Raw genomic sequence first — 26,840 nt, 5'->3', positions numbered from 1 at the left:
GAAACAAACACTGGTCCTTTTCCCTGGGAAAGAAAAGTGGCCAGCCCAGGTTCCTGATGTCAGTTTGTAGGGTTCCCTTGGGACTGTCAGGGCAGCACAGGTTTGAGCTGGGGGCAGCTTGGGTCTGCGACACATCTTCGATCGTTTGGATTTTTGGATGTGTCTGGCCACTTCAGGGCCACAGGCCCCTGGAGACAAAGACTGGTGCTTTTCCCTGGGAAAGAAAAGTGGCCAGCCCAGGTTCCTGATGTCAGTTTGTAGGGTTCCCTTAGGACTGTCAGGGCAGCTCAGGTTTGAGCTGGGGGCAGCTTGGGTCTGCGACACATCTTCGATCGTTTGGATTTTTGGAGGTGTCCGGCCACTTCAGGGCCACAGGTCCCTGGAGACAAAGACCAGTTCTTTTACCTGGGAAAGAAAAGTGGCCAGCCCAGGTTCCTGATGTCAGTTTGTAGGGTTCCCTTGGGACTGTCAGGGCAGCACAGGTTTGAGGTGGGGGCAGCTTGGGTCTGCGACACATCTTCGATCGTTTGGATTTTTGGAGGTGTCCGGCCACTTCAGGGCCACAGGCCCCTGGAGGCAAAGATTAGCCTTTTTCCCTGGAAAAGAAAAGTGGCCAGCCCAGGTTCCTGATGTCAGTTTGTAGGGTTCCCTTGGGACTGTCAGGGCAGCACAGGTTTGAGCTGGGGGCAGCTTGGGTCTGCGACACATCTTCGATCGTTTGGATTTTTGGATGTGTCTGGCCACTTCAGGGCCACAGGCCCCTGGAGACAAAGACTGGTCCTTTTCCCTGGGAAAGAAAAGTGGCCAGCCCAGGTTCCTGATGTCAGTTTGTAGGGTTCCCTTGGGACTGTCAGGGCAGCACAGGTTTGAGGTGGGGGCAGCTTGGGTCTGCGACACATCCTCGATCGTTTGGATTTTTGGAGGTGTCCGACCACTCAGGGCCACAGGCCCCTGGAGACAAAGACCGGTCCTTTTCCCTGGGAAAGAAAAGTGGCCAGCCCAGGTTCCTGATGTCAGTTTGTAGGGTTCCCTTGGGACTGTCAGGGCAGCACAGGTTTGAGGTGGGGGCAGCTTGGGTCTGCGACACATCTTCGATCGTTTGGATTTTTGGAGGTGTCCGGCCACTCAGGGCCACAGGCCCCTGGAGGCAAAGATCAGCCTTTTTCCTTGGGAAAGAAAAGTGGCCAGCCCAGGTTCCTGATGTCAGTTTGTAGGGTTCCCTTGGGACTGTCAGGGCAGCACAGGTTTGAGGTGGGGGCAGCTTGGGTCTGCGACACATCTTCGATCATTTGGATTTTTGGAGGTGTCCGGCCACTTCAGGGCCACAGGCCCCTGGAGACAAAGACTGGTCCTTTTCCCTGGGAAAGAAAAGTGGCCAGCCCAGGTTCCTGATGTCAGTTTGTAGGGTTCCCTTGGGACTGTCAGGGCAGCACAGGTTTGAGCTGGGGGCAGCTTGGGTCTGCGACACATCTTCGATCGTTTGGATTTTTGGAGGTGTCCAGCCACTCAGGGCCACAGGCCCCTGGAGGCAAAGATCAGCCTTTTTACTTGGGAAAGAAAAGTGGCCAGCCCAGGTTCCTGATGTCAGTTTGTAGGGTTCCCTTGGGACTGTCAGGGCAGCACAGGTTTGAGCTGGGGGCAGCTTGGGTCTGCGACACATCTTCGATCGTTTGGATTTTTGGAGGAGTCCGGCCACTCAGGGCCACAGGCCCCTGGAGGCAAAGATCAGCCTTTTTCCTTGGGAGAGAAAAGTGGCCAGCCCAGGTTCCTGATGTCAGTTTGTAGGGTTCCCTTGGGACTGTCAGGGCAGCACAGGTTTGAGGTGGGGGCAGCTTGGGTCTGCGACACATCTTCGATCGTTTGGATTTTTGGAGGTGTCCGGCCAGTCAGGGCCACAGGCCCCTGGAGGCAAAGATCAGCCTTTTTCCTTGGGAAAGAAAAGTGGCCAGCCCAGGTTCCTGATGTCAGTTTGTAGGGTTCCTTTGGGACTGTCAGGGCAGCACAGGTTTGAGGTGGGGGCAGCTTGGGTCTGCGACACATCTTCGATCGTTTGGATTTTTGGAGGTGTCCGGCCACTCAGGGCCACAGGCCCCTGGAGGCAAAGATCAGCCTTTTTCCTTGGGAAAGAAAAGTGGCCAGCCCAGGTTCCTGATGTCAGTTTCTAGGGTTCCCTTGGGACTGTCAGGGCAGCACAGGTTTGAGCTGGGGGCAGCTTGGGTCTGCGACACATCTTCGATCGTTTGGATTTTTGGAGGTGTCCGGCCACTTCAGGGCCACAGGCCCCTGGAGGCAAAGATCAGCCTTTTTCCTTGGGAAAGAAAAGTGGCCAGCCCAGGTTCTTGATGTCAGTTTGTAGGGTTCCCTTGGGACTGTCAGGGCAGCACAGGTTTGAGGTGGGGGCAGCTTGGGTCTGCGACACATCTTCGATCGTTTGGATTTTTGGAGGTGTCGGGCCACTCAATGTCACAGACCCCTGGAGACAAAGACCGGTCCTTTTTCCTTGGGAAAGAAAAGTGGCCAGCCCAGGTTCCTGATGTCAGTTTGTAGGGTTCCCTTGGGACTGTCAGGGCAGCACAGGTTTGAGCTGGGGACAGCTTGGGTCTGCGACACATCCTCGATCGTTTGGATTTTTGGAGGTGTCTGGCCACTCAGGGCCACAGGCCCCTGGAAACAAAGACTGGTCCTTTTCCCTGGGAAAGAAAAGTGGCCAGCCCAGGTTCCTGATGTCAGTTTGTAGGGTTCCCTTGGGACTGTCAGGGCAGCACAGGTTTGAGGTGGGGGCAGCTTGGGTCTGTGACACATCCTCGATCGTTTGGATTTTTGGAGGTGTCCGGCCACTTCAGGGCCACAGGCCCCTGGAGGTAAGGATCAGCCTTTTTCCCTGGGAAAGAAAAGTGGCCAGCCCAGGTTCCTGATGTCAGTTTGTAGGGTTCCTTTGGGACTGTCAGGGCAGCACAGGTTTGAGGTGGGGGCAGCTTGGGTCTGCGACACATCTTCGATCGTTTGGATTTTTGGAGGTGTCCGGCCACTCAGGGCCAAAGGCCCCTGGAAACAAACACTGGTCCTTTTCCCTGGGAAAGAAAAGTGGCCAGCCCAGGTTCCTGATGTCAGTTTGTAGGGTTCCCTTGGGACTGTCAGGGCAGCACAGGTTTGAGGTGGGGGCAGCTTGGGTCTGCGACACATCTTCGATCGTTTGGATTTTTGGAGGTGTCTGGCCACTTCAGGGCCACAGGCCCCTGGAGACAAAGACTGGTCCTTTTCCCTAGGAAAGAGAAGTGGCCAGCCCAGGTTCCTGATGTCAGTTTGTAGGGTTCCCTTAGGACTGTCAGGGCAGCTCAGGTTTGAGCTGGGGGCAGCTTGGGTCTGCGACACATCTTCGATCGTTTGGATTTTTGGAGGTGTCCGGCCACTTCAGGGCCACAGGCCCCTGGAGACAAAGACCAGTTCTTTTCCCTGGGAAAGAAAAGTGGCCAGCCCAGGTTCCTGATGTCAGTTTGTAGGGTTCCCTTGGGACTGTCAGGGCAGCACAGGTTTGAGGTGGGGGCAGCTTGGGTCTGCGACACATCTTCGATCGTTTGGATTTTTGGAGGTGTCCGGCCACTTCAGGGCCACAGGCCCCTGGAGGCAAAGATCAGCCTTTTTCCTTTGGAAAGAAAAGAGGTCAGCCCAGGTTCCTGATGTCAGTTTGTAGGGTTCCCTTGGGACTGTCAGGGCAGCACAGGTTTGAGGTGGGGGCAGCTTGGGTCTGCGACACATCTTCGATCGTTTGGATTTTTGGAGGTGTCTGGCCACTCAGGGCCACAGGCCCCTGGAAACAAAGACTGGTCCTTTTCCCTGGGAAAGAAAAGTGGCCAGCCCAGGTTCCTGATGTCAGTTTGTAGGGTTCCCTTGGGACTGTCAGGGCAGCACAGGTTTGAGGTGGGGGCAGCTTGGGTCTGCGACACATCTTCGACCGTTTGGATTTTTGGAGGTGTCCGGCCACTTCAGGGCCACAGGCCCCTGGAGACAAAGACCGGTCCTTTTCCCTGGGAAAGAAAAGTGGCCAGCCCAGGTTCCTGATGTCAGTTTGTAGGGTTCCCTTGGGACTGTCAGGGCAGCACAGGTTTGAGGTGGGGGCAGCTTGGGTGTGCGACACATCCTCGATCGTTTGGATTTTTGGAGGTGTCCGGCCAGTCAGGGCCACAGCCCCCTGGAGACAAAGACCGGTCCTTTTCCCTGGGAAAGAAAAGTGGCCAGCCCAGGTTCCTGATGTCAGTTTGTAGGGTTCCCTTGGGACTGTCAGGGCAGCACAGGTTTGAGGTGGGGGCAGCTTGGGTCTGCGACACATCTTCGATCGTTTGGATTTTTAGAGGTGTCCGGCCACTTCAGGGCCACAGGCCCCTGGAGGCAAAGATCAGCCTTTTTCCTTGGGAAAGAAAAGTGGCCAGCCCAGGTTCCTGATGTCAGTTTGTAGGGTTCCCTTGGGACTGTCAGGGCAGCACAGGTTTAAGGTGGGGGCAGCTTGGGTCTGCAACACATCTTCGATCGTTTGGATTTTTGGAGGTGTCCGGCCACTTCAGGGCCACAGGCCCCTGGAGACAAAGACCGGTCCTTTTTCCTTGGGAAAGAAAAGTGGCCAGCCCAGGTTCCTGATGTCAGTTTGTAGGGTTCCCTTGGGACTGTCAGGGCAGCACAGGTTTGAGCTGGGGGCAGCTTGGGTCTGCGACACATCTTCGATCGTTTGGATTTTTTGAGGTGTCTGGCCACTTCAGGGCCACAGGCCCCTGGAGACAAACACTAGTGCTTTTCCCTGGGAAAGAAAAGTGGCCAGCCCAGGTTCCTGATGTCAGTTTGTAGGGTTCCCTTGGGACTGTCAGGGCAGCACAGGTTTGAGGTGGGGGCAGCTTGGGTCTGCGACACATCTTCGATCGTTTGGATTTTTGGAGGTGTCCGGCCACTTCAGGGCCACAGGCCCCTGGAGGCAAAGATCAGCCTTTTTCCCTGGGAAAGAAAAGTGGCCAGCCCAGGTTCCTGATGTCAGTTTGTAGGGTTCCTTTGGGACTGTCAGGGCAGCACAGGTTTGAGGTGGGGGCAGCTTGGGTCTGCGACACATCTTCGATCGTTTGGATTTTTGGAGGTGTCCGGCCACTTCAGGGCCACAGGCCCCTGGAGGCAAAAATCAGCCTTTTTCCTTGGGAAAGAAAAGTGGCCAGCCCAGGTTCCTGATGTCAGTTTGTAGGGTTCCCTTGGGACTGTCAGGGCAGCACAGGTTTGAGCTGGGGACAGCTTGGGTCTGCGACACATCCTCGATCGTTTGGATTTTTGGAGGTGTCTGGCTACTCAGGGCCACAGGCCCCTGGAAACAAAGACTGGTCCTTTTCCCTGGGAAAGAAAAGTGGCCAGCCCAGGTTCCTGATGTCAGTTTGTAGGGTTCCCTTGGGACTGTCAGGGCAGCACAGGTTTGAGGTGGGGGCAGCTTGGATCTGCGACACATCTTCGATCGTTTGGATTTTTGGAGGTGTCCGGCCACTTCAGGGCCACAGGCCCCTGGAGACAAAGACCGGTCCTTTTCCCTGGGAAAGAAAAGTGGCCAGCCCAGGTTCCTGATGTCAGTTTGTAGGGTTCCCTTGGGACTGTCAGGGCAGCACAGGTTTGAGGTGGGGGCAGCTTGGGTGTGCGACACATCCTCGATCGTTTGGATTTTTGGAGGTGTCCGGCCAGTCAGGGCCACAGCCCCCTGGAGACAAAGACCGGTCCTTTTCCCTGGGAAAGAAAAGTGGCCAGCCCAGGTTCCTGATGTCAGTTTGTAGGGTTCCCTTGGGACTGTCAGGGCAGCACAGGTTTGAGGTGGGGGCAGCTTGGGTCTGCGACACATCTTCGATCGTTTGGATTTTTAGAGGTGTCCGGCCACTTCAGGGCCACAGGCCCCTGGAGGCAAAGATCAGCCTTTTTCCTTGGGAAAGAAAAGTGGCCAGCCCAGGTTCCTGATGTCAGTTTGTAGGGTTCCCTTGGGACTGTCAGGGCAGCACAGGTTTAAGGTGGGGGCAGCTTGGGTCTGCAACACATCTTCGATCGTTTGGATTTTTGGAGGTGTCCGGCCACTTCAGGGCCACAGGCCCCTGGAGACAAAGACCGGTCCTTTTTCCTTGGGAAAGAAAAGTGGCCAGCCCAGGTTCCTGATGTCAGTTTGTAGGGTTCCCTTGGGACTGTCAGGGCAGCACAGGTTTGAGCTGGGGGCAGCTTGGGTCTGCGACACATCTTCGATCGTTTGGATTTTTTGAGGTGTCTGGCCACTTCAGGGCCACAGGCCCCTGGAGACAAACACTAGTGCTTTTCCCTGGGAAAGAAAAGTGGCCAGCCCAGGTTCCTGATGTCAGTTTGTAGGGTTCCCTTGGGACTGTCAGGGCAGCACAGGTTTGAGGTGGGGGCAGCTTGGGTCTGCGACACATCTTCGATCGTTTGGATTTTTGGAGGTGTCCGGCCACTTCAGGGCCACAGGCCCCTGGAGGCAAAGATCAGCCTTTTTCCCTGGGAAAGAAAAGTGGCCAGCCCAGGTTCCTGATGTCAGTTTGTAGGGTTCCTTTGGGACTGTCAGGGCAGCACAGGTTTGAGGTGGGGGCAGCTTGGGTCTGCGACACATCTTCGATCGTTTGGATTTTTGGAGGTGTCCGGCCACTTCAGGGCCACAGGCCCCTGGAGGCAAAAATCAGCCTTTTTCCTTGGGAAAGAAAAGTGGCCAGCCCAGGTTCCTGATGTCAGTTTGTAGGGTTCCCTTGGGACTGTCAGGGCAGCACAGGTTTGAGCTGGGGACAGCTTGGGTCTGCGACACATCCTCGATCGTTTGGATTTTTGGAGGTGTCTGGCTACTCAGGGCCACAGGCCCCTGGAAACAAAGACTGGTCCTTTTCCCTGGGAAAGAAAAGTGGCCAGCCCAGGTTCCTGATGTCAGTTTGTAGGGTTCCCTTGGGACTGTCAGGGCAGCACAGGTTTGAGGTGGGGGCAGCTTGGATCTGCGACACATCTTCGATCGTTTGGATTTTTGGAGGTGTCCGGCCACTTCAGGGCCACAGGCCCCTGGAGACAAAGACCGGTCCTTTTCCCTGGGAAAGAAAAGTGGCCAGCCCAGGTTCCTGATGTCAGTTTGTAGGGTTCCCTTGGGACTGTCAGGGCAGCACAGGTTTGAGGTGGGGGCAGCTTGGGTGTGCGACACATCCTCGATCGTTTGGATTTTTGGAGGTGTCCGGCCAGTCAGGGCCACAGCCCCCTGGAGACAAAGACCGGTCCTTTTCCCTGGGAAAGAAAAGTGGCCAGCCCAGGTTCCTGATGTCAGTTTGTAGGGTTCCCTTGGGACTGTCAGGGCAGCACAGGTTTGAGGTGGGGGCAGCTTCGGTCTGCGACACATCTTCGATCGTTTGGATTTTTAGAGGTGTCCGGCCACTTCAGGGCCACAGGCCCCTGGAGGCAAAGATCAGCCTTTTTCCTTGGGAAAGAAAAGTGGCCAGCCCAGGTTCCTGATGTCAGTTTGTAGGGTTCCTTTGGGACTGTCAGGGCAGCACAGGTTTGAGGTGGGGGCAGCTTGGGTCTGCGACATATCTTCGATCGTTTGGATTTTTGGAGGTGGCCGGCCAGTCAGGGCCACAGGCCCCTGGAGACAAAGACTGGTCGTTTTCCCTGGGAAAGAAAAGTGGTCAGCCCAGGTTCCTGATGTCAGTTTGTAGGGTTCCCTTGGGACTGTCAGGGCAGCACAGGTTTGAGGTGGGGGCAGCTTGGGTCTGCGACACATCTTCGATCGTTTGGATTTTTGGAGGTGTCCGGCAACTTCAGGGCCACAGGCCCCTGGAGACAAAGACCGGTCCTTTTCCCTGGGAAAGAAAAGTGGCCAGCCCAGGTTCCTGATGTCAGTTTGTAGGGTTCCCTTGGGACTGTCAGGGCAGCACAGGTTTAAGGTGGGGGCAGCTTGGGTCTGCAACACATCTTCGATCGTTTGGATTTTTGGAGGTGTCCGGCCACTTCAGGGCCACAGGCCCCTGGAGACAAAGACCGGTCCTTTTTCCTTGGGAAAGAAAAGTGGCCAGCCCAGGTTCCTGATGTCAGTTTGTAGGGTTCCCTTGGGACTGTCAGGGCAGCACAGGTTTGAGCTGGGGGCAGCTTGGGTCTGCGACACATCTTCGATCGTTTGGATTTTTTGAGGTGTCCGGCCACTTCAGGGCCACAGGCCCCTGGAGACAAACACTAGTGCTTTTCCCTGGGAAAGAAAAGTGGCCAGCCCAGGTTCCTGATGTCAGTTTGTAGGGTTCCCTTGGGACTGTCAGGGCAGCACAGGTTTGAGGTGGGGGCAGCTTGGGTCTGCGACACATCTTCGATCGTTTGGATTTTTGGAGGTGTCCGGCCACTTCAGGGCCACAGGCCCCTGGAGGCAAAGATCAGCCTTTTTCCCTGGGAAAGAAAAGTGGCCAGCCCAGGTTCCTGATGTCAGTTTGTAGGGTTCCTTTGGGACTGTCAGGGCAGCACAGGTTTGAGGTGGGGGCAGCTTGGGTCTGCGACACATCTTCGATCGTTTGGATTTTTGGAGGTGTCCGGCCACTTCAGGGCCACAGGCCCCTGGAGGCAAAAATCAGCCTTTTTCCTTGGGAAAGAAAAGTGGCCAGCCCAGGTTCCTGATGTCAGTTTGTAGGGTTCCCTTGGGACTGTCAGGGCAGCACAGGTTTGAGCTGGGGACAGCTTGGGTCTGCGACACATCCTCGATCGTTTGGATTTTTGGAGGTGTCTGGCCACTCAGGGCCACAGGCCCCTGGAAACAAAGACTGGTCCTTTTCCCTGGGAAAGAAAAGTGGCCAGCCCAGGTTCCTGATGTCAGTTTGTAGGGTTCCCTTGGGACTGTCAGGGCAGCACAGGTTTGAGCTGGGGGCAGCTTGGGTCTGCGACACATCTTCGATCGTTTGGATTTTTGGAGGTCTCCGGCCACTTCAGGGCCACAGGCCCCTGGAGACAAAGACTGGTCCTTTTCCCTGGGAAAGAAAAGTGGCCAGCCCAGGTTCCTGATGTCAGTTTGTAGGGGTCCCTTGGGACTGTCAGGGCAGCACAGGTTTGAGGTGGGGCAGCTTGGGTCTGCGACACATCTTCGATCGTTTGGATTTTTGGAGGTGTCCGGCCACTTCAGGGCCACAGGCCCCTGGAAGCAAAGATCAGCCTTTTTCCCTGGGAAAGAAAAGTGGCCAGCCCAGGTTCCTGATGTCAGTTTGTAGGGTTCCTTTGGGACTGTCAGGGCAGCACAGGTTTGAGGTGGGGGCAGCTTGGGTCTGCGACACATCTTCGATTGTTTGGGTTTTTGGAGGTGTCCGGCCACTTCAGGGCCACAGGCCCCTGGAGGCAAAGATCATCCTTTTTCCTTGGGAAAGAAAAGTGGCCAGCCCAGGTTCCTGATGTCAGTTTGTAGGGTTCCCTTGGGACTGTCAGGGCAGCACAGGTTTGAGGTGGGGGCAGCTTGGGTCTGCGACACATCTTCGATCGTTTGGATTTTTGGAGGTGTCCGGCCACTCAGGGCCACAGGCCGCTGGAGGCAAAGATCAGCCTTTTTCCTTGGGAAAGAAAAGTGGCCAGCCCAGGTTCCTGATGTCAGTTTGTAGGGTTCCCTTGGGACTGTCAGGGCAGCACAGGTTTGAGGTGGGGGCAGCTTGGGTCTGCGACACATCTTCGATCGTTTGGGTTTTTGGAGGTGTCGGGCCACTCAATGTCACAGGCCCCGGGAGACAAAGACCGGTCCTTTTTCCTTGGGAAAGAAAAGTGGCCAGCCCAGGTTCCTGATGTCAGTTTGTAGGGTTCCCTTGGGACTGTCAGGGCAGCACAGGTTTGAGCTGGGGGCAGCTTGGGTCTGCGACACATCCTCGATCGTTTGGATTTTTGGAGGTGTCCGGCCACTTCAGGGCCACAGGCCCCTGGAGACAAAGACTGGTCCTTTTCCCTGGGAAAGAAAAGTGGCCAGCCCAGGTTCCTGATGTCAGTTTGTAGGGTTCCCTTGGGACTGTCAGGGCAGCACAGGTTTGAGGTGGGGGCAGCTTGGGTCTGCGACACATCCTCGATCGTTTGGATTTTTGGAGGTGTCCGGCCACTTCAGGGCCACAGGCCCCTCGAGGCAAAGATCAGCCTTTTTCCCTGGGAAAGAAAAGTGGCCAGCCCAGGTTCCTGATGTCAGTTTGTAGGGTTCCTTTGGGACTGTCAGGGCAGCACAGGTTTGAGGTGGGGGCAGCTTGGGTCTGCGACACATCTTCGATTGTTTGGATTTTTAGAGGTGTCCGGCCACTTCAGGGCCACAGGCCCCTGGAGGCAAAGATCAGACTTTTTCCTTGGGAAAGAAAAGTGGCCAGCCCAGGTTTCTGATGTCAGTTTGTAGGGTTGCCTTGGGACTGTCAGGGCAGCACAGGTTTGAGCTGGGGGTAGCTTGGGTCTGCGACACATCTTCGATCGTTTGGATTTTTGGAGGTGTCGGGCCACTCAATGCCACAGGCCCCTGGAGACAAAGACTTGTCCTTTTTCCCTGGGAAAGAAAAGTGGCTAGCCCAGGTTCCTGATGTCAGTTTGTAGGGTTCCCATTTTTATACATCATTTCCATGTGTTTTGCTGGAGTGTAAATAAAAAAAAATATTCAATAAATTTGAATCAACCCTAATAATGATGCCCCCCGCTCCCTCCCCTTCCCCCTTTGGCTCCTGTGTTTTTTTGGTGTGGTTTAGTCATTTTTTTTTTCCCCACTGTATTTCTTCCTTTGCTTCTTCTCTTAGTTTTCTTTCTGTCATGTCATTTCTGTCCGTCCCTAACTTTGTTTCTGTTTCTCACTGTTTCTAACTCTCTCTCTCTCTGCTTCTCTATTTCCCTGTATGTCTTTTCTTTTGTTTCTCTGTTTCACTATTTCTAACTATTTATTTGTCTCTCTAGTTGATGCTTTTACTCTTTATTTCTTTTTCTCTCCAGCTTATTTTTTTCTCTATTCTTTTGTCCTCTTTTTCACTCTCACCCTCTTTCTTTTTCACTGTAACCCTTCTCATTTTTTTACTCTTTGCCATTCTCTTCCTATTTCTTTTCGTCTCTTAAGTAGTCTCTTAAGTAGTCTCTTAAGTCGTCTCTTAAGTCGTCTCTTAAGTCATCTCTTAAGTGCTCTCTTAAGTGCTCTCTTAAGTGCTCTCTTAAGTGCTCTCTTAAGTCCTCTCTTAAGTGCTCTCTTAAGTCCTCTCTTAAGTGCTCTCTTAAGTCCTCTCTTAAGTCATCTCTTAAGTGCTCTCTTAAGTGCTCTCTTAAGTCCTCTCTTAAGTCCTCTCTTAAGTCCTCTCTTAAGTGCTCTCTTAAGTGCTCTCTTAAGTCCTCTCTTAAGTCCTCTCTTAAGTCATCTCTTAAGTGCTCTCTTAAGTCCTCTCTTAAGTCATCTCTTAAGTCATCTCTTAAGTGCTCTCTTAAGTCCTCTCTTAAGTCCTCTCTTAAGTCCTCTCTTAAGTGCTCTCTTAAGTCCTCTCTTAAGTCATCTCTTAAGTGCTCTCTTAAGTCCTCTCTTAAGTCATCTCTTAAGTGCTCTCTTAAGTCCTCTCTTAAGTCATCTCTTAAGTGCTCTCTTAAGTGCTCTCTTAAGTCCTCTCTTAAGTACTCTCTTAAGTCCTCTCTTAAGTCCTCTCTTAAGTCATCTCTTAAGTGCTCTCTTAAGTGCTCTCTTAAGTCCTCTCTTAAGTCCTCTCTTAAGTGCTCTCTTAAGTCCTCTCTTAAGTGCTCTCTTAAGTCCTCTCTTAAGTCCTCTCTTAAGTGCTCTCTTAAGTGCTCTCTTAAGTGCTCTCTTAAGTCCTCTCTTAAGTGCTCTCTTAAGTCCTCTCTTAAGTGCTCTCTTAAGTCCTCTCTTAAGTCCTCTCTTAAGTCCTCTCTTAAGTCTGTCTTTTTCTTTCTTTCCATCTTTTCATTTCTAACTTTGTTTCCCTTTCTAGCTTTCAAAAAGCAGCAGTAGAAAGTTTCAGGCTCCCTGGGAGTAAAATAAAAAACAAACTTTAAATAATTATTAAAAAAAAAAAAGAATTTACGCCCCGGGAGCCTGAAACTTTCTACTGCTGCACCGGACATATAGTTTTTCTTCTTTTTTATATATACCTATACAACCCCTAATTAGTGCTCCACCTGGCACATTACAATACCCACTACCCACATCACCCCCACCATGTAGACACCGCCACCTTGCTCCCCATCACGTGACCCTATGGGCGCCACCATCTTGCTCCCTGTCACATGACCACACAGGTGCTGCCATTTTACTCCCCATCATGTGACCACAGGGGTGCCACCATCTTGTAGGGTTAGGGGTTAGGGTTTGGGTTTAGGGTTTAGGGTTAGGCCCTCAGTGGCCGGCTGCGTCCAAAAATCCGAACGATCGAGGATGTGTCGCAGACCTAAGCTGCCCCCACCTCAACCCTGTGCTGCCCTGACAGTCCCAAGGGAACCCTACAAACTGACATCAGGAACCTGGGCTGGCCACTTTTCTTTCCCAGGGAAAAGGGCCGGTCTTTGTCTCCAGGGGCCTGTGGCCCTGAGTGGCTGGACACCTCCAAAAATCATAACGATCGAGGATGTGTCGCAGACCCAAGCTGCCCTCACCTCAAACCTGTGCTGCCCTGACAGTCCCAAGGGAACCCTACAAACTGACATTAAGAACCTGGGCTGACCACTTTTCTTTCCAAAGGAAAAAAGCTGATCTTTGTCTCCAGGGGCCTGTGGCTCTCAGTGGCGGGCTACGTCCAAAAATTCCGAACGATCGAGCATGTGTTGCAGACCCAAGCTGCTCCCACCTCAAACCTGTGCTGCCCTGACAGTCCCAAGGGACCCCTACAAACTGACATCAGGAACCAGGGCTGACCACTTTTCTTTCCAAGGAAAAAGGCTGAACTTGGTTTCCATGGGCCTGTGGTCCTCAGTGGCCGGCTACGTCCAAAAATCCAAACGATCGAGGATGTGTCACAGACCCAAGCTGCCCCCACCTCACACCTGTGCTGCCCTGACAGTCCCAAGGGAACCCTACAAACTGACATTAAGAACCTGGGCTGGCCACTTTTCTTTCCCAGGGAAAAGGGCCGGTCTTTGTCTCCAGGGTCCTGTGGCCCTGAGTGGCTGGACACCTCCAAAAATCCTAACGATCGAGGATGTGTCGCAGACCCAAGCTGCCCCCACCTCAAACCTGTGCTGCCCTGACAGTCCCAAGGGAACCCTACAAACTGACATTAAGAACCTGGGCTGACCACTTTTCTTTCCAAAGGAAAAAAGCTGATCTTTGTCTCCAGGGTCCTGTGGCCCTGAGTGGCCGGACACCTCCAAAAATCCAAACGATCGAAGATGTGTCGCAGACCCAAGCTGCCCCCACCTCAAACCTGTGCTGCCCTGACAGTCCCAAGGGAACCCTACAAACTGACATCAGGAACCTGGGCTGGCCACTTTTCTTTCTCAAGGAAAAAGGCTGATCTTTGCCTCCAGGGGTCTGTGGCCCTGACATGCCCTTTTTCCTGGGAAAGAAATGTGGCCAGCCCTGGTTCCTGGTGTCAGTTTGCAGGTGGTTTTTGGCTTTGCCCTGTCCACTAAAATTGTATTTTGCTGCAGCTTTGGTCTGGGATATGTGGAGTGCCCCCTCCAAATGTCCCTCTTCCCTCTGCCCTGTTCTGCTCTGTCCCCGTCTCCACCCCTCACCCCTACTTGTCCTTCCAGCCCACCCCTTCCCCAGTCTCTCTCCACCCTTCACCCCTCCCCATCCCGCCCCTGCCCCATCCCTCACTCCTCCCATGCCCCAGGTGTGACTCCCTGCAGCAGGACATGGGAGCCCGGACTCGTGGGGATAGTGCGGCCCTCACAGCAGGACAACACCCAAAGAAAACAGGCAGGGATGGCATCTGTGGGCCGCGCGGTGTCACAAAGGCAGCTGGGGCTGAGGGGAGGGGGCTGGAGGGTGACACAGAACATGGGGGCAGCTGAGAGGCAGAAGGGGTCTTTAGGAGTCAAAAAGGGGGGCTCCAGGGTGGCAGAGAGACGCTGAGAGGCTGCGGTGGGAACCTGAGGGTGACACAAGGAGGCTGAGAGGCAGGGGCTGTCCTGAGGGACAAAGTGGGGGGGTGCCTGAGGGTGACAGGTGAACCAGCCCTCACAGCACCCTTAACCTCACCCTTAAAACCACCCCTACAAGGGTGGAAAGTGCACGGTGGAGGTTAGGGGGCCACAGGACAGTGTCGGGGGGCTTGGGGTGACACACAGACATTGCGGGCTGAGGGGCAAAAAGGGGGGGACTTGACAGGTGGAGAGCTGACCCTGAGGGTTAGGGGTACAAAGGACAGGGCACGGGGTACCAGGAAGGGTTAGGGTACAGCAGCAGCCCTCACCCCAACCCTAAGCTCACCCTAAACACACCCCTAGAACACCAGTGTTCCTCAACAGCAGCTGCAGGCAGCAACCCTACTGCTGGGACAGCCCCAGAACCCTCCCAGCAGCTGCAGGCAGTGACCCTAATGAAAAGGTAGGGATGATGTTTGCTGGCTAGAGAGTGACTGGTAGAGGTTGGGGACTGAGCACTTTTTTAGGGGTTTTTTAGGGCTTTAAAAAGATATTTTAGGGTTTTTTTCACAGGAGCTTTTTAGGAATTTTCTGTGACTATTTAGGATACTTTTAGGGCTTTTTTAGGGCTTTTAAAAGATTTTTTTTAGGGTATTTTCATGGCTTTCTTACTACTAATTAGAATGTTTATGGGGTTTTTTTGGGGTGTTCTTGGGGCTTTTTTAGGTCTATTGAGGGTATGTGGAGGACTCTTAGGACTAGGGTATTTTTAGGTCTTTTGAGGGAACTTTTAGGTTTTTTTAGGGTCTTATCAGGGCATTTTAAGTATTTTGGGGTATTTTTAGAGCTCTTTTAGGAATATTGAGGGATTTCTTAAAGGTTTTTTAGGGATATTTAGGTGTGTTTTAGGGTTTTTTTAAAAGTAGGGTATTTTTCTTGTATTTTAAGGGTATTCTGAGGCTATTTTTATGTTTTTGTGGGGCTTTTAGAACATTTTGAAGATGAGGGGTTTTTAGGGAACTTTTATGTTTTTTCATGGCACAGCACATAGAGGCTGAGGGGCACTGTGGGGGCTTGAGGGTGACAGAGGCTGGGAGCTGAGGGAGGCACGGGGAAAGGGGACAGTGGGTGACAGAGAGATGCTGAGGGGGGCAGGGGCAGCTGGAGCATGACACAGAGAAGCTGGGGGCTGAGGGGCAAAGGAGAGGGATTAAGGGTGACGCACAGGAGCTGAGGGGCAGCTGAGAGGGGGCTTGAGGGGCAAAGGGGGGGCTCGAGGGTGACACACAGAGCCTGAGGGCTGGGGGGCAGAGGGAGAGGTTGAGGGGTAAAGGGCGAGGGCTTGAGGGCTGGACAGTGCAGTGGAGATCAGGGCTACAGGGTACAGCTTAGGAGGCAAGTTAGGGTACAGGAGCACCACCTCTCCCCCCAGCCCTAACCTCAGCCTAAGCAGCCCCCCTAACAAGAGCCTTTTCCCTTTTCAGCCCTGCCAGCAGCAGCACCACACAGCAACCCTAACAGCGAGAGCACACCGGAACGCTCCCGCTAGGACAAGGCAGTGACCGTCACACCAGGACAACGACAGAACCCTCAGAGGACAACAGGACCCCCTGGAGAAAAGTAGGGATGACATCTATGGGCTAGAGAGCACCAGGAAGGCTTTGGAGGCTGAGCAGGTTCCTTGAGTGTTTTTGCAGGACTATTAGGAATATTTAGGGGCTTTTGGAAGGCTTCTTAGGACTCGTCTGGTGTCTTTGAGGGCATTGTTACACCTTCCTAGGGGCTGTTTTAGAATTCCTTAGTGCATTTTAAGGGTCAGGATGAGGGTCAGACAGGCTGAACCACTGGAAATGCAGAGTATTACTGGACTCTAGTGCAATGCTTTGGAAAGGTGCCAGTGGAGGGCACATCCTGAATTGTTGGGATTTTTTGGAGGTGTCCAGCCACTCAGGGCCACAGGCCCCTGGAGGCAAAGATCAGCCTTTTTCCTTGGGAAAGAAAAGTGGCCAGCCCAGGTTCCTGATGTCAGTTTGTAGGGTTCCCTAGGGACTGTCAGGGCAGCACAGGTTTGAGGTGGGGGCAGCTTGGGTCTGCGACACATCTTCGATCGTTTGGATTTTTGGAGGTGTCCGGCCACTCAGGGCCACAGGCCCCTGGAGGCAAAGATCAGCCTTTCTCCTTGGGAAAGAAAAGTGGCCAGCCCAGGTTCCTGATGTCAGTTTGTAGGGTTCCCTTGGGACTGTCAGGGCAGCACAGGTTTGAGCTGGGGGCAGCTTGGGTCTGCGACACATCTTCGATCGTTTGGATTTTTGGATGTGTCTGGCCACTTCAGGGCCACAGGCCCCTGGACACAAAGACTGGTGCTTTTCCCTGGGAAAGAAAAGTGGCCAGCCCAGGTTCCTGATGTCAGTTTGTAGGGTTCCCTTAGGACTGTCAGGGCAGCTCAGGTTTGAGCTGGGGGCAGCTTAGGTCTGCGACACATCTTCGATCGTTTGGATTTTTGGAGGTGTCTGGCCGCTCCAGGGCCACAGGCCTCTGGAGACAAAGACCAGTTCTTTTCCCTGGGAAAGAAAAGTGGCCAGCCCAGGTTCCTGATGTCAGTTTGTAGGGTTCCCTTAGGACTGTCAGGGCAGCTCAGGTTTGAGCTGGGGGCAGCTTGGGTCTGCGACACATCTTCGATCGTTTGGATTTTTGGAGGTGTCCGGCCACTTCAGGGCCACAGGCCCCTGGAGACAAAGACCAGTTCTTTTACCTGGGAAAGAAAAGTGGCCAGCCCAGGTTCCTGATGTCAGTTTGTAGGGTTCCCTTGGGACTGTCAGGGCAGCACAGGTTTGAGCTGGGGGCAGCTTGGGTCTGCGACACATCTTCGATCGTTTGGATTTTTGGAGGTGTCCGGCCACTCAGGGCCACAGGCCCCTGGAAACAAAGACCAGTCCTTTTCCCTGGGAAAGAAAAGTGGCCAGCCCAGGTTCCTGATGTCAGTTTGTAGGGTTCCCTTGGGACTGTCAGGGCAGCACAGGTTTGAGGTGGGGGCAGCTTGGGTCTGCGACACATCTTCGATCGTTTGGATGTGTCCGGCCACTTCAGGGCCACAGGCCCCTGGAGGCAAAGATCAGCCTTTTTCCTTGGGAAAGAAAAGTGGCCAGCCCAGGTTCCTGATGTCAGTTTGTAGGGTTCCTTTGGGACTGTCAGGGCAGCACAGGTTTGAGGTGGGGGCAGCTTGGGTCTGCGACACATCCTCGATCGTTTGGATTTTTGGAGGAGTCCGGCCACTCAGGGCCACAGGCCCCTGGAGGCAAAGATCAGCCTTTTTCCTTGGGAGAGAAAAGTGGCCAGCCCAGGTTCCTGATGTCAGTTTGTAGGGTTCCCTTGGGACTGTCAGGGCAGCACAGGTTTGAGCTGGGGGCAGCTTGGGTCTGCGACACATCTTCGATCGTTTGGATTTTTGGAGGTGTCCGGCCACTCAGGGCCACAGGCCCCTGGAAACAAAGACTGGTCCTTTTCCCTGGGAAAGAAAAGTGGCCAGCCCAGGTTCCTGATGTCAGTTTGTAGGGTTCCCTTGGGACTGTCAGGGCAGCACAGGTTTGAGCTGGGGGCAGCTTGGGTCTGCAACACATCTTCGATCGTTTGGATTTTTGGAGGTGTCCGGCCACTCAGGGCCACAGGCCCCTGGAGGCAAAGATCAGCCTTTTTCCCTGGGAAAGAAAAGTGGCCAGCCCAGGTTCCTGATGTCAGTTTGTAGGGTTCCCTTGGGACTGTCAGGGCAGCACAGGTTTGAGGTGGGGGCAGCTTGGGTCTGCGACACATCTTCGATCGTTTGGATTTTTGGAGGTGTCCGGCCACTTCAGGGCCACAGGCCCCTGGAGGCAAAGATCAGCCTTTTTCCTTGGGAAAGAAAAGTGGCCAGCCCAGGTTCCTGATGTCAGTTTGTAGGGTTCCTTTGGGACTGTCAGGGCAGCACAGGTTTGAGGTGGGGGCAGCTTGGGTCTGCGACACATCTTCGATCGTTTGGATTTTTGGAGGTGTCCGGCCACTCAGGGCCACAGGCCCCTGGAGGCAAAGATCAGCCTTTTTCCTTGGGAGAGAAAAGTGGCCAGCCCAGGTTCCTGATGTCAGTTTGTAGGGTTCCCTTGGGACTGTCAGGGCAGCACAGGTTTGAGCTGGGGGCAGCTTGGGTCTGCGACACATCTTCGATCGTTTGGATTTTTGGAGGTGTCCGGCCACTTCAGGGCCACAGGCCCCTGGAGGCAAAGATCAGCCTTTTTCCTTGGGAAAGAAAAGTGGCCAGCCCAGGTTCCTGATGTCAGTTTGTAGGGTTCCCTTGGGACTGTCAGGGCAGCACAGGTTTGAGGTGGGGGCAGCTTGGGTCTGCGACACATCTTCGATCGTTTGGATTTTTGGAGGTGTCCGGCCACTTCAGGGCCACAGGCCCCTGGAGACAAAGACTGGTCCTTTTCCCTGGGAAAGAAAAGTGGCCAGCCCAGGTTCCTGATGTCAGTTTGTAGGGTTCCCTTGGGACTGTCAGGGCAGCACAGGTTTGAGCTGGGCCAGCGTGGGTCTGTGACACATCCTTGATCGTTTGGATTTTTGGAGGTGTCCGGCCACTTCAGGGCCACAGGCCCCTGGAGGTAAGAATCAGCCTTTTTCCCTGGGAAAGAAAAGTGGCCAGCCCAGGTTCCTGATGTCAGTTTGTAGGGTTCCCTTGGGACTGTCAGGGCAGCACAGGTTTGAGCTGGGGGCAGCTTGGGTCTGCGACACATCTTCGATCGTTTGGATTTTTGGAGGTGTCCGGCCACTCAGGGCCACAGGCCCCTGGAGGCAAAGATCAGCCTTTTTCCTTGGGAGAGAAAAGTGGCCAGCCCAGGTTCCTGATGTCAGTTTCTAGGGTTCCCTTGGGACTGTCAGGGCAGCACAGGTTTGAGGTGGGGGCAGCTTGGGTCTGCGACACATCTTCGATCGTTTGGATTTTTGGAGGTGTCCGGCCACTTCAGGGCCACAGGCCCCTGGAGGCAAAGATCAGCCTTTTTCCTTGGGAAAGAAAAGTGGCCAGCCCAGGTTCCTGATGTCAATTTGTAGGGTTCCCTTGGGACTGTCAGGGCAGCACAGGTTTGAGGTGGGGGCAGCTTGGGTCTGCGACACATCTTCGATCGTTTGGATTTTTGGAGGTGTCGGGCCACTCAATGTCACAGGCCCCTGGAGACAAAGACCGGTCCTTTTTCCTTGGGAAAGAAAAGTGGCCAGCCCAGGTTCCTGATGTCAGTTTGTAGGGTTCCCTTGGGACTGTCAGGGCAGCACAGGTTTGAGGTGGGGGCAGCTTGGGTCTGCGACACATCTTCGATCGTTTGGATTTTTGGAGGTGTCCGGCCACTCAGGGCCGCAGGCCCCTGGAGGCAAAGATCAGCCTTTTTCCTTGGGAAAGAAAAGTGGCCAGCCCAGGTTCCTGATGTCAGTTTGTAGGGTTCCCTTGGGACTGTCAGGGCAGCACAGGTTTGAGCTGGGCCAGCGTGGGTCTGTGACACATCCTCGATCGTTTGGATTTTTGGAGGTGTCCGGCCACTTCAGGGCCACAGGCCCCTGGAGGTAAGGATCAGCCTTTTTCCCTGGGAAAGAAAAGTGGCCAGCCCAGGTTCCTGATGTCAGTTTGTAGGGTTCCCTTGGGACTGTCAGGGCAGCACAGGTTTGAGGTGGGGGCAGCTTGGGTCTGCGACACATCTTCGATCGTTTGGATTTTTGGAGGTGTCCGGCCAGTCAGGGCCACAGGCCCCTGGAGGCAAAGATCAGCCTTTTTCCTTGGGAAAGAAAAGTGGCCAGCCCAGGTTCCTGATGTCAGTTTGTAGGGTTCCCTTGGGACTGTCAGGGCAGCACAGGTTTGAGGTGGGGGCAGCTTGGGTCTGTGACACATCCTTGATCGTTTGGATTTTTGGAGGTGTCCGGCCACTTCAGGGCCACAGGCCCCGGGAGGTAAGGATCAGCCTTTTTCCCTGGGAAAGAAAAGTGGCCAGCCCAGGTTCCTGATGTCAGTTTGTAGGGTTCCTTTGGGACTGTCAGGGCAGCACAGGTTTGAGCTGGGGGCAGCTTGGGTCTGCGACACATCTTCGATCGTTTGGATTTTTGGAGGTGTCCGGCCAGTCAGGGCCAAAGGCCCCTGGAAACAAACACTGGTCCTTTTCCCTGGGAAAGAAAAGTGGCCAGCCCAGGTTCCTGATGTCAGTTTGTAGGGTTCCCTTGGGACTGTCAGGGCAGCACAGGTTTGAGGTGGGGGCAGCTTGGGTCTGCGACACATCTTCGATCGTTTGGATTTTTGGAGGTGTCCGGCCACTTCAGGGCCACAGGCCCCTGGAGGCAAAGATCAGATTTTTCCTTTGGAAAGAAAAGACGTCAGCCCAGGTTCCTGATGTCAGTTTGTAGGGTTCCCTTGGGACTGTCAGGGCAGCACAGGTTTGAGGTGGGGGCAGCTTGGGTCTGCGACACATCTTCGATCGTTTGGATTTTTGGAGGTGTCCGGCCACTTCAGGGCCACAGGCCCCTGGAGACAAAGACTGGTCCTTTTCCCTGGGAAAGAAAAGTGGCCAGCCCAGGTTCCTGAAGTCAGTTTGTAGGGTTCCCTTGGGACTGTCAGGGCAGCACAGGTTTGAGCTGGGGGCAGCTTGGGTCTGCGACACATCCTCGATCGTTTGGATTTTTGGAGGTGTCCGGCCAGTCAGGGCCACAGGCCCTTGGAGACAAAGACCGGTCCTTTTCCCTGGGAAAGAAAAGTGGCCAGCCCAGGTTCCTGATGTCAGTTTGTAGGGTTCCCTTGGGACTGTCAGGGCAGCACAGGTTTGAGGTGGGGGCAGCTTGGGTCTGCGACACATCTTCGATCGTTTGGATTTTTGGAGGTGTCCGGCCACTCAGGGCCACAGGCCCCTGGAGGCAAAGATCAGCCTTTTTCCTTGGGAAAGAAAAGTGGCCAGCCCAGGTTCCTGATGTCAGTTTGTAGGGTTCCCTTGGGACTGTCAGGGCAGCACAGGTTTGAGGTGGGGGCAGCTTGGGTCTGCGACACATCTTCGATCATTTGGATTTTTGGAGGTGTCCGGCCACTTCAGGGCCACAGGCCCCTGGAGACAAAGACTGGTCCTTTTCCCTGGGAAAGAAAAGTGGCCAGCCCAGGTTCCTGATGTCAGTTTGTAGGGTTCCCTTGGGACTGTCAGGGCAGCACAGGTTTGAGGTGGGGGCAGCTTGGGTCTGCGACACATCTTCGATCGTTTGGATTTTTGGAGGTGTCCAGCCACTCAGGGCCACAGGCCCCTGGAGGCAAAGATCAGCCTTTTTACTTTGGAAAGAAAAGTGGCCAGCCCAGGTTCCTGATGTCAGTTTGTAGGGTTCCCTTGGGACTGTCAGGGCAGCACAGGTTTGAGGTGGGGGCAGCTTGGGTCTGCGACACATCTTCGATCGTTTGGATTTTTGGAGGTGTCCGGCCACTCAGGGCCACAGGCCCCTGGAAACAAAGACTGGTCCTTTTCCCTGGGAAAGAAAAGTGGCCAGCCCAGGTTCCTGATGTCAGTTTGTAGGGTTCCCTTGGGACTGTCAGGGCAGCACAGGTTTGAGCTGGGGGCAGCTTGGGTCTGCGACACATCCTCGATCGTTTGGATTTTTGGAGGTGTCTGGCCACTTCAGGGCCACAGGCCCCTGGAGACAAAGACCGGTCCTTTTCCCTGGGAAAGAAAAGTGGCCAGCCCAGGTTCCTGATGTCAGTTTGTAGGGTTCCCTTGGGACTGTCAGGGCAGCACAGGTTTGAGCAGGGGGCAGCTTGGGTCTGCGACACATCTTCGATCGTTTGGATTTTTGGATGTGTCCGGCCACTTCAGGGCCACAGGCCCCTGGAGGCAAAGATCAGCCTTTTTCCTTGGGAAAGAAAAGTGGCCAGCCCAGGTTCCTGATGTCAGTTTGTAGGGTTCCTTTGGGACTGTCAGGGCAGCACTGGTTTGAGGTGGGGGCAGCTTGGGTCTGCGACACATCCTCGATCGTTTGGATTTTTGGAGGTGTCCGGCCACTCAGGGCCACAGGCCCCTGGAGGCAAAGATCAGCCTTTTTCCTTGGGAGAGAAAAGTGGCCAGCCCAGGTTCCTGATGTCAGTTTGTAGGGTTCCCTTGGGACTGTCAGGGCAGCACAGGTTTGAGGTGGGGGCAGCTTGGGTCTGCGACACATCTTCGATCGTTTGGATTTTTGGAGGTGTCCGGCCACTTCAGGGCCACAGGCCCCTGGAGGCAAAGATCAGCCTTTTTCCTTGGGAAAGAAAAGTGGCCAGCCCAGGTTCCTGATGTCAGTTTGTAGGGTTCCCTTGGGACTGTCAGGGCAGCACAGGTTTGAGCTGGGGGCAGCTTGGGTCTGCGACACATCTTCGATCGTTTGGATTTTTGGAGGTGTCCGGCCAGTCAGGGCCACAGGCCCCTGGAGGCAAAGATCAGCCTTTTTCCTTGGGAAAGAAAAGTGGCCAGCCCAGGTTCCTGATGTCAGTTTGTAGGGTTCCTTTGGGACTGTCAGGGCAGCACAGGTTTGAGGTGGGGGCAGCTTGGGTCTGCGACACATCTTCGATCGTTTGGATTTTTGGAGGTGTCCGGCCACTCAGGGCCACAGGCCCCTGGAGGCAAAGATCAGCCTTTTTCCTTGGGAGAGAAAAGTGGCCAGCCCAGGTTCCTGATGTCAGTTTCTAGGGTTCCCTTGGGACTGTCAGGGCAGCACAGGTTTGAGGTGGGGGCAGCTTGGGTCTGCGACACATCTTCGATCGTTTGGATTTTTGGAGGTGTCCGGCCACTTCAGGGCCACAGGCCCCTGGAGGCAAAGATCAGCCTTTTTCCTTGGGAAAGAAAAGTGGCCAGCCCAGGTTCCTGATGTCAATTTGTAGGGTTCCCTTGGGACTGTCAGGGCAGCACAGGTTTGAGGTGGGGGCAGCTTGGGTCTGCGACACATCTTCGATCGTTTGGATTTTTGGAGGTGTCGGGCCACTCAATGTCACAGGCCCCTGGAGACAAAGACCGGTCCTTTTTCCTTGGGAAAGAAAAGTGGCCAGCCCAGGTTCCTGATGTCAGTTTGTAGGGTTCCCTTGGGACTGTCAGGGCAGCACAGGTTTGAGGTGGGGGCAGCTTGGGTCTGCGACACATCTTCGATCGTTTGGATTTTTGGAGGTGTCCGGCCACTCAGGGCCGCAGGCCCCTGGAGGCAAAGATCAGCCTTTTTCCTTGGGAAAGAAAAGTGGCCAGCCCAGGTTCCTGATGTCAGTTTGTAGGGTTCCCTTGGGACTGTCAGGGCAGCACAGGTTTGAGCTGGGCCAGCGTGGGTCTGTGACACATCCTCGATCGTTTGGATTTTTGGAGGTGTCCGGCCACTTCAGGGCCACAGGCCCCTGGAGGTAAGGATCAGCCTTTTTCCCTGGGAAAGAAAAGTGGCCAGCCCAGGTTCCTGATGTCAGTTTGTAGGGTTCCCTTGGGACTGTCAGGGCAGCACAGGTTTGAGGTGGGGGCAGCTTGGGTCTGCGACACATCTTCGATCGTTTGGGTTTTTGGAGGTGTCCGGCCACTCAGGGCCACAGGCCCCTGGAGGCAAAGATCAGCCTTTTTCCTTGGGAAAGAAAAGTGGCCAGCCCAGGTTCCTGATGTCAGTTTGTAGGGTTCCCTTGGGACTGTCAGGGCAGCACAGGTTTGAGCTGGGGGCAGCTTGGGTCTGCGACACATCCTCGATCGTTTGGATTTTTGGAGGTGTCCGGCCAGTCAGGGCCACAGGCCCTTGGAGACAAAGACCGGTCCTTTTCCCTGGGAAAGAAAAGTGGCCAGCCCAGGTTCCTGATGTCAGTTTGTAGGGTTCCTTTGGGACTGTCAGGGCAGCACAGGTTTGAGGTGGGGGCAGCTTGGGTCTGCGACACATCTTCGATCGTTTGGATTTTTGGAGGTGTCCGGCCAGTCAGGGCCAAAGGCCCCTGGAAACAAACACTGGTCCTTTTCCCTGGGAAAGAAAAGTGGCCAGCCCAGGTTCCTGATGTCAGTTTGTAGGGTTCCCTTGGGACTGTCAGGGCAGCACAGGTTTGAGGTGGGGGCAGCTTGGGTCTGCGACACATCTTCGATCGTTTGGATTTTTGGAGGTGTCCGGCCACTTCAGGGCCACAGGCCCCTGGAGGCAAAGATTAGCCTTTTTCCCTGGAAAAGAAAAGTGGCCAGCCCAGGTTCCTGATGTCAGTTTGTAGGGTTCCCTTGGGACTGTCAGGGCAGCACAGGTTTGAGCTGGGGGCAGCTTGGGTCTGCGACACATCTTCGATCGTTTGGATTTTTGGAGGTGTCCGGCCACTTCAGGGCCACAGGCCCCTGGAGGCAAAGATCAGATTTTTCCTTTGGAAAGAAAAGACGTCAGCCCAGGTTCCTGATGTCAGTTTGTAGGGTTCCCTTGGGACTGTCAGGGCAGCACAGGTTTGAGGTGGGGGCAGCTTGGGTCTGCGACACATCTTCGATCGTTTGGATTTTTGGAGGTGTCCGGCCACTTCAGGGCCACAGGCCCCTGGAGACAAAGACTGGTCCTTTTCCCTGGGAAAGAAAAGTGGCCAGCCCAGGTTCCTGAAGTCAGTTTGTAGGGTTCCCTTGGGACTGTCAGGGCAGCACAGGTTTGAGCTGGGGGCAGCTTGGGTCTGCGACACATCCTCGATCGTTTGGAGTTTTGGAGGTGTCCGGCCAGTCAGGGCCACAGGCCCTTGGAGACAAAGACCGGTCCTTTTCCCTGGGAAAGAAAAGTGGCCAGCCCAGGTTCCTGATGTCAGTTTGTAGGGTTCCTTTGGGACTGTCAGGGCAGCACAGGTTTGAGGTGGGGGCAGCTTGGGTCTGCGACACATCTTCGATCGTTTGGATTTTTGGAGGTGTCCGGCCACTCAGGGCCACAGGCCCCTGGAGGCAAAGATCAGCCTTTTTCCTTGGGAAAGAAAAGTGGCCAGCCCAGGTTCCTGATGTCAGTTTGTAGGGTTCCCTTGGGACTGTCAGGGCAGCACAGGTTTGAGGTGGGGGCAGCTTGGGTCTGCGACACATCTTCGATCATTTGGATTTTTGGATGTGTCCGGCCACTTCAGGGCCACAGGCCCCTGGAGGCAAAGATCAGCCTTTTTCCTTGGGAAAGAAAAGTGGCCAGCCCAGGTTCCTGATGTCAGTTTGTAGGGTTCCCTTGGGACTGTCAGGGCAGCACAGGTTTGAGGTGGGGGCAGCTTGGGTCTGCGACACATCTTCGATCGTTTGGATTTTTGGAGGTGTCCAGCCACTCAGGGCCACAGGCCCCTGGAGGCAAAGATCAGCCTTTTTACTTTGGAAAGAAAAGTGGCCAGCCCAGGTTCCTGATGTCAGTTTGTAGGGTTCCCTTGGGACTGTCAGGGCAGCACAGGTTTGAGGTGGGGGCAGCTTGGGTCTGCGACACATCTTCGATCGTTTGGATTTTTGGAGGTGTCCGGCCACTCAGGGCCACAGGCCCCTGGAAACAAAGACTGGTCCTTTTCCCTGGGAAAGAAAAGTGGCCAGCCCAGGTTCCTGATGTCAGTTTGTAGGGTTCCCTTGGGACTGTCAGGGCAGCACAGGTTTGAGCTGGGGGCAGCTTGGGTCTGCGACACATCCTCGATCGTTTGGATTTTTGGAGGTGTCTGGCCACTTCAGGGCCACAGGCCCCTGGAGACAAAGACCAGTCCTTTTCCCTGGGAAAGAAAAGTGGCCAGCCCAGGTTCCTGATGTCAGTTTGTAGGGTTCCCTTGGGACTGTCAGGGCAGCACAGGTTTGAGCAGGGGGCAGCTTGGGTCTGCGACACATCTTCGATCGTTTGGATTTTTGGATGTGTCCGGCCACTTCAGGGCCACAGGCCCCTGGAGGCAAAGATCAGCCTTTTTCCTTGGGAAAGAAAAGTGGCCAGCCCAGGTTCCTGATGTCAGTTTGTAGGGTTCCCTTGGGACTGTCAGGGCAGCACAGGTTTGAGGTGGGGGCAGCTTGGGTCTGCGACACATCCTCGATCGTTTGGATTTTTGGAGGTGTCCGGCCACTCAGGGCCACAGGCCCCTGGAGGCAAAGATCAGCCTTTTTCCTTGGGAGAGAAAAGTGGCCAGCCCAGGTTCCTGATGTCAGTTTGTAGGGTTCCCTTGGGACTGTCAGGGCAGCACAGGTTTGAGGTGGGGGCAGCTTGGGTCTGCGACACATCTTCGATCGTTTGGATTTTTGGAGGTGTCCGGCCACTTCAGGGCCACAGGCCCCTGGAGGCAAAGATCAGCCTTTTTCCTTGGGAAAGAAAAGTGGCCAGCCCAGGTTCCTGATGTCAGTTTGTAGGGTTCCTTTGGGACTGTCAGGGCAGCACAGGTTTGAGCTGGGGGCAGCTTGGGTCTGCGACACATCTTCGATCGTTTGGATTTTTGGAGGTGTCCGGCCAGTCAGGGCCACAGGCCCCTGTAGGCAAAGATCAGCCTTTTTCCTTGGGAAAGAAAAGTGGCCAGCCCAGGTTCCTGATGTCAGTTTGTAGGGTTCCTTTGGGACTGTCAGGGCAGCACAGGTTTGAGCTGGGGGCAGCTTGGGTCTGCGACACATCTTCGATCGTTTGGATTTTTGGAGGTGTCCGGCCACTCAGGGCCACAGGCCCCTGGAGGCAAAGATCAGCCTTTTTCCTTGGGAGAGAAAAGTGGCCAGCCCAGGTTCCTGATGTCAGGTTCTAGGGTTCCCTTGGGACTGTCAGGGCAGCACAGGTTTGAGGTGGGGGCAGCTTGGGTCTGCGACACATCTTCGATCGTTTGGATTTTTGGAGGTGTCCGGCCACTTCAGGGCCACAGG

This window comes from Vidua macroura, chromosome 33, assembly GCF_024509145.1.
Source record: "Vidua macroura isolate BioBank_ID:100142 chromosome 33, ASM2450914v1, whole genome shotgun sequence".
Taxonomy (NCBI): Eukaryota; Metazoa; Chordata; class Aves; order Passeriformes; family Viduidae; genus Vidua; species Vidua macroura.
The sequence above is the reverse complement of the archived record's forward strand: the minus strand, read 5'-3'. Positions refer to the sequence as shown.